The 9,812-nt window shown below is 58.3% G+C and overlaps 1 protein-coding gene across 5 annotated transcripts in view; it reads left to right on the top strand.

The window, feature by feature from the left end:
- The first annotated feature begins 8,963 nt into the window (after nt 1–8,963).
- The window catches only part of ZMIZ1 (zinc finger MIZ-type containing 1), a 233,972-nt gene continuing 233,123 nt past the window's right edge, over nt 8,964–9,812 (top strand). For all 5 annotated transcript variants that reach the window (XM_057531059.1, XM_057531061.1, XM_057531062.1 and 2 more), the window contains exon 1: nt 8,964–9,284. The gene's annotated coding sequence lies outside the window, so the exon portion shown is untranslated. The remainder of the gene's footprint in view (nt 9,285–9,812) is intronic.

Here is a 9,812-nt window from a genome sequence, read left to right as displayed (position 1 = left end):
GTGCGGCTCCAAAGTCCATGCTCTTTCAACAAGCCCGCGCTGCCTCTCTGTCTGGCAGTGAGATAAGCTGCGTACACAAATAGCTGTAATCCAAGGTAGAACGTGATAAGTGCCAAACAGGGACTGATAAAGGCTCTGGGAGGGTGGGGCTCTGGGAGGGAAGGGAAGAGAAGGGGTGGAGGTCAGGGCGGGCTTCTGAGAGTGGGTGACATCTGAGCGTAGCCTCAAAGGTGGACAGGCTGAGTGGGGAGACTTTCCAGCTGGAGGGGGCCAGTGTGAGCAGACATGGGTCACTGTGTCCACAGTACCTAGTACAATACCTGTCATGTCACTGAGGCCCAATAAATATTTGAGGAAGGAGGGGGGGAAGAAGGGAGGGGGGAGGGGGGAAGAAGGGAGGGAGGGGCGAGGGGAGAGGGAGGGGGAGAGAAGAAAGGAGGGAGGGAGGGAGGGAGGGTGGGTGAATATACACTGACCCCACTTGGCCCAGGAACTACCCTTCTCGCGGGGAGACAGGGTCAATTCCTCCAATTCTCTGAAGGGCTTCATGGGGCCAAAGGTCTTCCTTGTCGTATGACACCCCAGAGAAGTAGCTCAGCATTTCCAGGCTGGAGTTCCTGACAATTAGATGTTTTGCTCAATAACAGGAAGAACTTCCCAGCAAGTAAAGCTGGACAGGGCTTCTCTGTGGGGCGGGGCAGTGGTGTGTTGGGGCCAGTTTGGACTGGCTCACAGGAGCCGATTGTTAAATTTTCAGGAACTGCCTGACCTAGTTGATATTAAGGTGGCAGCCTAAAATTGGCCATGGTGGGAGTATCTTACACCATGCGAAATCAGCAAATGCTACAGATCAGGTTTTCCCTGCTTTGGAGAGCCAGCTGTTAAACATTTAGCAGCACACCGCTAGGCATTATCTGCTACGTGAGGGAGCAAGCTCCCCATTTCCAGAAAGATGCAAGCAGAGACAGTCACCTCCTGGGAAGAAATGAGACCAAGGGGTTCGTTGTTAGTGATGGGGCTCAGATTAGATGATGTCAAAAGCCCCTTTTTGGCTCCAGAACTTATGAAAAGTCAGGTTTAAGAAAAAACTTAATCAGGGTAATTATTCATGCCAGGAAATTATTAACCACTTGACTCAGAGGCTGGGAGCAGGGCATGAGGAGCCACATGCTTGCAGATTTCACAGATGGAAAACCCTGTCTAACGTCACAGGGGGAGTCAGTGGCAACACTGGGACCAGAACCTGTGTCTCCCAGCCTCTCGGCCAGAGCTCCTTCCAGGGCACATGGGCTGGGGTGGGGTAGGGGAGGACAGGCACATCTTCCTGCACAGTTTGTTTGGGGTCTGTCTCCTCCACATAAGAATATAAGCACTGACCGCGTCTGTTTTGCTCACTGTTGGATCTCCAGTGCCTAGTTTTGTGCCAGGCACATAGCAGGTATGCGATAAATATTCGTTGAAAGCATCAGTATGTCTGAGATCCTGTCTCCTGGAAGCATTTGGAGAGCTGGGAATGCCGTCGTCTGAGGCCATTACCACTCGGGTCCCCACTCCTGCTTAGTAACATGGGATCAACAGATCAGGCTTCCCATTCCAACTCTGCCCCTTCCTGTATGACCTTGGCCAAACCACCGGGTCTCTTGAACCCTCAGTTTGTTCCTCTGCCAAGTGGGTCGACTTTTGCCTGCCTCTTGAGGCTGCTGTGGCACTCAGGTGAGACAGAAAGTGCTCTCTACAGACTCTAAAGTGCTGTGCCCATTGCAGGAAAGTCGGAGATTGGAAAGCCGGCTTTGTTGGCTAGGTCAAGCCCAAGGGTTCCCCGTGGACACGGGGTAGTGGCGAGGCTGCTGCTCTCTCAGGGCTGACATTTGGGGAAACCCGCGCCAGATCAGCTCATTGTGTGTGTGGCAGGGGGGGCGGGGAGGGGGTGTAAACCAGAGCCCAAAGTTCTAAAGGGGCAAGTGAGGGGGAATGAAATAAAGATAGTAAGGGAGAATTTGGAGAAGCCTTTTTCTCCTAAGATCAAGTCCCTTGAGCAAAGGGAGCAGGCAAACCAGTGACTTTAAAAAGCATGTTTATGTATCTGCAGAGCTGTTTGTCACCGCCCGCCCACCCCCCCAGGCCTTCCCTACTGCCTTAGTGGGTGAGGATTGGTACCTGCCAAGTCAGGTTGGGGGCAGGGAAGATGGAAAATCCTGGTATGTTCTGAAATCGAACCAGTGTTCCAAATGATTCCATGGAGAAAGGATTTCTGCCACTCTCCCAGAGAGGTATCGCAGGCCCCTCCCGGTAGGGTGAGGGGCCGGGCTGTCAGGGAGGGAGGCCCAGCTCACCCCAGGCTGTGGGGAGATGAGGAAGGAAGGCAGGGGGCTAATGGCCCTCCCAAGTGGCATCGGATTTTCGCAAAGAGGGCGAGGGCAGCAGGAGGCTGAGGGCTGTGGCCAGGGAGGCAGGTGGAGAGGGTGCCCATGGAGCATCAGCCTGGGCCCCCCTTAGGAAGCAAAAGAGAAAGGCCCTGTGTCAGCAGCCAGGCCCCTGGGCGGCAGGGCTCTCGGCTCCATTCTGTTCGGCGGGATTCTAGTTGGCACCAGCTGCAGTCAGGAACAATGCCTGGATTTCTTTCTTTCTTTCTTTCTTTCTTTCTTCTTTTTTTAAAATTTTAATAGAGGGGAGAGAAGGACCAGAGCCACTCACTGAACAGCTCAGCATCATGGAGGCGTCTGAGGCCATGTGTCCTTGAAAAAGCACAGGCGCAGGGGCCCTACAGCTGGCTGCAGGGTGCAAGAAGGCACGTCATACTGGCAGCCCGGGGTCTCAGCCCCACTGCTGCCTCAAACTTGCTGTGTGACCTTGGGCAGGTCCACGCCTCACTCTGGTCTATGGTCTTTCCAAGGCCCCCAACGAAGCCGGCCTTCCAGGCCTCACACAGTGACGATTAGTCTCTTTCCCCCAAACTCTGAGAGTGGCATTCGGTGTGGGTAGTCCTTTCTGATAGCCTGTGAGCTCCCAGAAGGTTGGGTCTGGTTCATCCTTGTGTGCCCCCTGCATCTCTCACGGCACTTGACCAGCCATCAGTCACTCAGCAGCTATGCTGGGTGATGGGATAGAGCAGTGAGCGATCCTACAGCCTGCAGTCCCCAGGGAGGGGAGATGGGCACATACCAAATAACTTCCCTGACTAGTGAGGTGTCACACCAGGCAAATGAAACTCTCTGTGCCTCAATTTCCTCATCTGTAAAATGGAGACGTTAATCCTAATAATCAGCTCAAGTGAGGACTGGAGGAGTTTATACACAGTGCCTGGCACATAGTAAGAACTTAACCAGTAATTGCTATAACGATGACAATGCTATGGGGACAGCAGCATATGGGGTTGAGACCAGGTAGGCAGCACATCTGCCAGAGGTAATCAGAAGAGGCTTCCCAGCAGGTGGCTGTAGATGTGGCCTGGAAGGCTGGGAGGGGTGCGTCCCAGGAGGTAGGCAGAGCATGAGAAGGACAGTAAGTATATAATGCTGACAATTCTGGAAGCCACCCAGAATGGCTACATGACAGGGTCAGGGCAAGAGGTATGACCCTTGAGGCCAGGCGACTGCCATCCAGGTGAGGAGGGGAGATGTTGAGGCTCTGAGATCTTCTCCGCCCCCTCCAGCGCCAGAAAGGAGGTATCCCTCAGGGCACAGGAGCTGTCAGGAAGGAGGGAGAAGGCTTGACCCTCCTCCCATCGCCTGTCCCAGAGTCCGCCCCGCCCCCACCCTGCAGTGCAGGACATGCTAGATCACCCCTCTGGCAGCACTCGTGCAGGTGAAGGATTAGGAGAACTGGTTCCTGTCCCATCTCTGACTCTTCTTAGATGTGTGGCCATGGGAGAGCCACCACCTCCATCTGAGGCTCAGTTTTGTCACCCTTAAAAGGGCCGTTGTGAGGCTCAGAGAGTGAGAGGTACCCCCTGAAGGGAGGTGTTAAGGTTGTTACCTATTCACAGTCTCGGACAGCTCCCTCTGAGATATTTTCCTGTCCCTACCTGGCCAAAAGGGGGCCTCTGAGAGCACTCCCCAAAGCAGCCACCCTCCCCCGAAACCCTAAAGTGCACTGTAGCTCAGCCCAAGGCTGGAAAGCTCAGACCTACAGAATCGCAGGATGATCAGAGGCACAACTGCCGTTGGACAACACCTGTGTGTCCCACGCTCTCTTGCTTGGCAGATGGGGAAACAGAGGCACAGAGACTGTGATGTGGATGCAGGCTCTCGGTTTACTCTCTGGGGCCTCCGATGGGAAGAAGTGAGTGGTGCTGGAGCTGGGTCTGGAACCATGGGGCAGAGCTCCCTGATGGAAACTGAGAAGATAACAGGCCTGGGGGAAGGGCCTGGGAGAATCGGGGCCTGGATGCTGGGTGGGTGTGGCCTCAGAGAATGGAGGGGGCCATCTGATGGGTATACGGAGAGGAGAGGAGGCAGACCAGGGGAGCCTGCTGTGCACATCTGCTCTCTGCTGGACCTCACCACCCACCCTTAGAGGCACAGGCCTCAGAGCTGGGCAGGAACCAAATGTCTCCTGGATCCAACCAAGGTGTGAAGACTAAAGGTCCTCCCTGTTATTCCACTGCCATGGGAGGGCCCGATGACTGCCTGGTGAGTAAGAGTCTTTATTCCACCTCAAAGTACCCAGCTGGTCACCCTGTCTGCACCATAGCCTGGGGATGAGATGAAGGCAAGTCCCCATTCTCAACCCAGAGGCCCAGCCCAGACCTGCAGCTCACTCCCAGCCCCGCCCACTGAGTAGTTGTGAGGTCTTAAGCAGGTCACTTAAATCTCTCTGAGCTTCTTTCCTCAGAGGCAAATTACACCTTCTGGCTTGTGGAGAGGATGTAATGAGAGACTATTTCCCAAGTGCTTGGGGAACCGTAAGCACTCAATGAATGTAACTTTCCTCCTGCCCCTTTAGCCCTCTGGCTCCCTTTTGGGGAGGGGGGTTGTAGAGAGTGGAGACAGAGAAGGCAACCCCGTAGATGCAGGAATTCACCCCCCACATGTGTCAGTCCCCTGACCACCCCCAGCCCACTGAGGAGCCCCTGCCCGAGGGGACCACAGTCATGACACCCTGCACAGGACCTAAAGCCTCCCACCACTGCCTTCCTCCCAGGCCTAAGCAATGGCCTTCTTCTCCTGCTGATAGATCCCCGGAGGGTGGAGGGTGAGGGAATTAATAGCACTTAAGTCTGTTCTGAAGGTGGGTGTGGGCTGGGCCCCATACTGGCGCCCACAGGTAGGCCCCGTGCAGCCTGCGCCCTCCTGATGGCCGCTGAAGCCGCCTCTGGAGCCAGGTGATTTATGGGCCTGCATGGGCTGAGCGGAATCCATCTTCCAGCTCCCAGTGACTGGGAAGTGAAAGCACTATCCTCTCTGATTCACCCCAGACCTCCAGGCCCACAGAGGCCAAGGCCAAGAGGGTGGGGGCTCAGAACACACAGTCCCCAAAGATGCCTGATCACCATGATGAGATCTTGCCCTTGGTTTACAGAGGCCCAGAGAGGGCTAGCTACTTGCCTAGGGTCACACAGAGAGTCTAAGGATGAGGATACAGAGCTGGGGCTGAGGGACCAGCAGGAAACTTTGTTAATGAGGACCTGAGTTTGACTCCTGTTGACCCTGGACAAATCCCTCACGGTGCAGTTTTCTCTGAAGGGGGAATGGTAACAGCACCTAACTCAAAGCAATGTGAGAATTCAATAAACTAATGCTTCAGAGGCCCTCAGCACAGTACCCAGCACACAGTAGGCACTAACTAAGTCATAGCATCTTCCAAGACCCCACAGGGATCAAACCTGCCTTGTTATTTCTCGAAAGTGGAATAGAGACAGCAAGGGCCTGAGTCCCAAGAACTGGAGCCCAGGGTCCCCAGGAGGCCGGGCAGACTCAGGGCCCAGGTGAGATTTCTTGGACTTGCTGCCATCAAGTGCCATGCTTGCCCAACTGGCAAGAGGGGAGATTACCCCCCGGCTCCATGCTTCAGAGAGTTGGGCCTGCTTTGTGTGCTGGGCTTGGCTCTTCTGCCCTCTTCAGCCACTTCGCAGTTTCCAGATGCAAAAGGAACTGGCAAGGGAGGTGGCAGGTAGGTGTCTTCTGGACAGGAGCTTTTGAACATGAGTGGTCACCCCCAAGGTCACCTGCATCCCCCCACTTCCTAGAGGTAGCTATACCTTGTCACTCGCTGAGAGATTTGGACAAAAATGTTGAGAGGACTGAACATTCTGACGTAGGTGGTCATCAAGGCAACAGGAACTGGCCTAGTTCTCGGCTGGGGCTGAATTCTTGCCCTCCAGGTCCTTAAACACCCAGAAACTCTGTCCTAAGGTTTTGGACCTGGGGTGGGGATGGCTTTCTGGCTGCTGCAATGCTATGGATTCTTGGAGGTGGGGTGGGGTGGGGGTGGAGGGAGGGCAGCTGTGGCCCCAGTTACCTTTCAGCAAGTGGAATTGCCACCCTCCAGCCTTGGATCAGGCCTTCAAGGGTTTCTCAGGCTACCCTCATGCCCCAACTTAATGAACCTGGGCCACTTTGATGATGAGGGGTTGGGGCTCCCTCCCACAGGAATGTGCTGGGACCGCGCCTCCCTGGTGTCCCTAGAGGTCTGGAAGTCTTTCATACCATCCACCCTCCCCAGGGGACGCTCAGCTGACACCTGTGTGAGAGCAGTAGCAAAGTAGCAGCGCGGTAACAGTCCATGTGACAGGTCGAAGGACTGAGGCCCAGAAAGAAGTGCCTAATGGCATAGGGAGGCAGAATTTCCCATGGGAAAATCAAGCAGGCTCCCGGCATCCTCCCTCCGTCCCCCAGCCCCTTTGGACCTGAGCTGCAGTCCTCTGAGCCCTCAGGAATTCAGGCTGAGTTTGCTGGCTGTCAGAATATTGTAGCCTTGAGAATGAATTCAGGGCTGGCAAATTCATTTTGCCTCTTCTCCCTCCGGTGGTGGAAGGAGTGATCTCGCCGGCCCTGAAGGAGTTCAAGCCGAGGTCAGAGAAGCCCTCTGAAGGATGTTCTAAAATGGGGGTTGGGGGGGATGGTACTCCGGCCTGCTCCCGCGTTGGCCCAGGGTCCGCGCTGATCACTGCCCAGGAGGCCGGGGGTGATCCTCGAGTCTGCGTGGCACGTCCGCGCTCCCAAGCGGGCCTCGTCAATCAGACAGCGGCTCTGGCCGGGCCAGGACGTCTTCCGCTAGTCTCAGGCCCCGGGGGAGACCCCCGCCTCGGCTGTCTCCGGGTGCCCACCCCCCTCCCCCGGCGGTGTCATTGTTCTCTGACGTCACGCTGCGGCCCCGCCCCTCGACCCCCACCCTCCCTCCCCATCTCCGGCTTCAGGCGCCCAAGACCCTGCAGCCTCCAAAGCCCCGGCCGACCAAGGCTCCCCCCGCGGCCCGACCGGGGCTGCGCCCCCTTGCGCTCTCCCCAACTTGCCTTTGTTATTCCAGCTCCCTTCCTCGCCTCGCCTCCGACACCGCGGCGAACTGCAAAACGCGGAGCGCGGAGCCGCCACCACACCTGGAATCCGAAGCGGGCGCCGGGCCGAATCCTCCCCAGCTTGTGCGGGGAGGGGAGTGCGCGCGTGCGCGCGCGCGTGTGTCCAACCCGGGCTGCGCGGGCGCTGATTATGATTTGGAACTGAGGGTACCGCAAATCATGAGTAGGGGGGCTTGGGGAAGGGGTGTGGAAGAGAACGTGAGGGGATGTATTTGTATATGTACTTGAACGTGAGGATTTAGTGCACAGGGAGATGTTTTGTTTTTTGAATGTATGTGGGTTTGCACAGTGGTGTGTGTGTGTGCGCGCTTGCCGTGTACACGGGCATTTTTGTGAGCGAAAGTGTACGTGTGTGGGTGCGTGTGCGTGTGAAAGCGTGTTTGTAATACTGAGTGTGGGCGCGAACGTGTGTGCCGTTTGTGTAGGAGTTTCCGTGTGAGGGGCAGCGGACGTGAGCCAAAGTGGGCGCGCACTTAGATGCTCTCAGGCGTGGGTCTGCCAGGGGAACCCCGCGACCGGGCTCACCCAACTAAGCCTTGTGAGTGCCATCGCTCTCCGCGGCTCCTGGGACAGTGCACAGCCCTGGGCCGGGATCCCGCGGCCCCCACCCCGCCCGCACACATTGGGCCGGGACGCTTCCCGCCGGGCCTCTGGGAATCCAAGCGCTTTTGGACCGCGCAGGGTACCGGGGACAGACCGTGCGCACCGCTTCTACCCAGCGCTCTAGCCTACCCCAACATTGCCCTTGGCGGGGGCGAGGGGGGGTTCCTCTGCTCGCCTCACCCGCCAGCCCCCGGGCTTTAGGAGCAATCCCAAAGCCTCCTCCAACGGAAGTCTTTGGCAATCTCATTAGCAACTCGTTCAGCCCCAGTTCGGGTACCTGACAGCTTTCGCGGCCCGAAACGCACTCCAGTCGGGGGCTTGAGAGCAAAGCGGGGGACACTCCGGTGACACAGGTGATTTTAGCCCCCTCTCCAATGTGATCCTCAGCATTTCTCTCCTGCTCCAAACTTGCTGGAGCGGGTGGGTGTGGGGTCGCGGTTGGTGGGGGGAGCGGCCAGGGAGTAGTGGAGGTAGGAGAGAGAAGGTGAGTGGGAGTGGGTGACGCGTGAAGCCCCATCAGAGCCACAGAGGGGAAAAAGCTTGGAGAGCGCCCAGACCGAGGAGCTGGGAAGAAAGGGAGCAAAAGAGGGAAAGGGAAAGGAAAGACGAGGGAGAGAAACAGAGGCGAAAGAGACAGAGGGAGAGGCGAGAGCGCAGAGAGCGCTAGGCGAGCGGAGCTGAGGGCTGGCGGCGGCGGCGGCGACGGCGGCGGTGGCGGTGGCGCGGCGCTCCGCTCCTCCCCTAGTTCCGCACCGGCTTTTGCGGCCGGCCGGCGGCGCGGGGCCCTTTGGAAATAGAATAGCCAATGTAATCTGACACTTCAACTTGCTCGGCTCCGGGCGAGTTGATTCACTTACTCACCCCCTAACGCCGAGTTCCTTTTCACTGTCTGTGGACATTAAAAAAGCGAGCGGCGGCTGGCGCCCGGGAGAGCGAGCGGCCGGGCGGCAGGCGGAGAGCAGCGACCGGGCGGCGGAGCGAGCGAGCAGCGCCGGCGCAGCGCGGTGACCCCAGCCCCGGTCGGCGCGGAGCAGAAGCCGGCGCGGAGCCCATCTCGGCGCCCTCGCAGCTCCTCCCGGCCGGAGCCGGCCCTGCCCGGCAGCGGCGGCGGCGGCGGAGGCAGCGGCGCGTCCTCCAGCGGCGGCAGCGGCGCTCGCAGCTCCGGGTAAGTTTGGGGCCAGACCCGGGCGTCCGCTGGCCCCAGGCCTCCCTCCCGCTCCCCGTGGACTCTTGGGGTGCGATAGTGGGGCGCTGGGCGTTAGGGTTTTTCCCTTTAATTTCCGCCGGTACCTGGCGAGCCGGACGAGTGGCCGGCGGCTGGGCCCCGCTGCGCTCTTCTTGGCTACCAGGGGCCGAGGCCCAGGCGACCGGCGAACGCCGGGCTGCGCGGAGCCGTCTTGGTCTGCGCGCGGGGGCCGGGGCTCTTCGGGTGCGCGGGGCGTGAGTGCAGTTGTACGCGCGCGGACCTGGTGCCCGCCTCCTGCCGGCGCGCCTGCAGCCCTGGTTCAGTACACCGGGGGCCGGGCAGCACCGGGATTCGGGAGGGAGGGAGGGAAGAAAGAAGGAAGGGAGGGAGAGAGGGAGGGAAGGAAGGACCGGCGTAGGATCACCTCGGTTTCCCTCGTCTCCTTTGGAAAGACGCGAAGTTGTGCGCCTGTGTGTAGGGGAACCGCCAGGGAAGGCGCCGGATTTC

The sequence above is a fragment of the Balaenoptera acutorostrata genome, chromosome 16, assembly GCF_949987535.1.
Source record: "Balaenoptera acutorostrata chromosome 16, mBalAcu1.1, whole genome shotgun sequence".
In the NCBI taxonomy this organism is placed as follows: domain Eukaryota; kingdom Metazoa; phylum Chordata; class Mammalia; order Artiodactyla; family Balaenopteridae; genus Balaenoptera; species Balaenoptera acutorostrata.
The sequence above is the reverse complement of the archived record's forward strand: the minus strand, read 5'-3'. Positions and strand labels throughout refer to the sequence as shown.